This window comes from Schistocerca cancellata, chromosome 9 (assembly GCF_023864275.1).
Source record: "Schistocerca cancellata isolate TAMUIC-IGC-003103 chromosome 9, iqSchCanc2.1, whole genome shotgun sequence".
Classification (NCBI taxonomy): Eukaryota; Metazoa; Arthropoda; class Insecta; order Orthoptera; family Acrididae; genus Schistocerca; species Schistocerca cancellata.
Window position 1 is genome coordinate 437,490,601 of NC_064634.1, and position 863 is coordinate 437,491,463.

Consider the following 863-nt stretch of genomic DNA (forward strand, 5'->3'; position numbering starts at 1 on the left):
CGAGGTCGGTATCGACAACAAATTCCTTACTGAACGATGAGATAACTTTGTCTGTCTCATCTGCAAACTTTCGGGTCGGTTCCGCAGTTTCCTGTGCATCGTCAAGTTGACGCTTTGTTGAAATTTCGTTATCTTATTTTTACCAATTCTACAACGCTGTTTGAAGCTGTACAACCATCCACTGCTTCTCTTGAAATCACTGTGATCTATGTCGCACGCAGTTTGATATGTGCACATCGTAGTAGGTTACTATCATGCACGTCCTGTAAACTGTAGCGAGCATTCTTGAAACGAGTAAACATCAGTATTTTAACAAGCGCACCTTGTCGTCGTTTAAACATCTACCGTTTTTCTTATGCACTCATGGTCACATTGCAGTGGACTTATTCGAAATTTGTTCATAACTTTTTTTTTACTACGCTGTGGATGACCTTCCAGGTACGTAATTATGTTTAGTACCAGCTCCTTCGACAACGATTATCCTTTACTATGCTCCACTGGAGACAGAACTTGTGGCTTCCTGTTCGACAAGGATGATGAACTACATATCTCGACACTTGTTTCAATTATAGACATAGGTTCAGCCTTTATGCAAAAACACTGTTTTTTTCTTTTTACCCAAACATGTTTCGGCACCTCTATACCTTCATCAGTATGTTTTGTTTACTGAAAACTGTAAAATGTGAACATTTGTTAGGTTGTTCAAATGGTTCAAATGGCTCTGAGCACTATGAGACTTAACATCTCAGTCATCAGCACCCTAGAACTTAGAACTACTTAAACCTAACTAACCTAAGGACATCACACACATCCATGCCCGAGGCAGGATTTGAACCTGCGACCGTAGCTGTCACGCGGTTCCA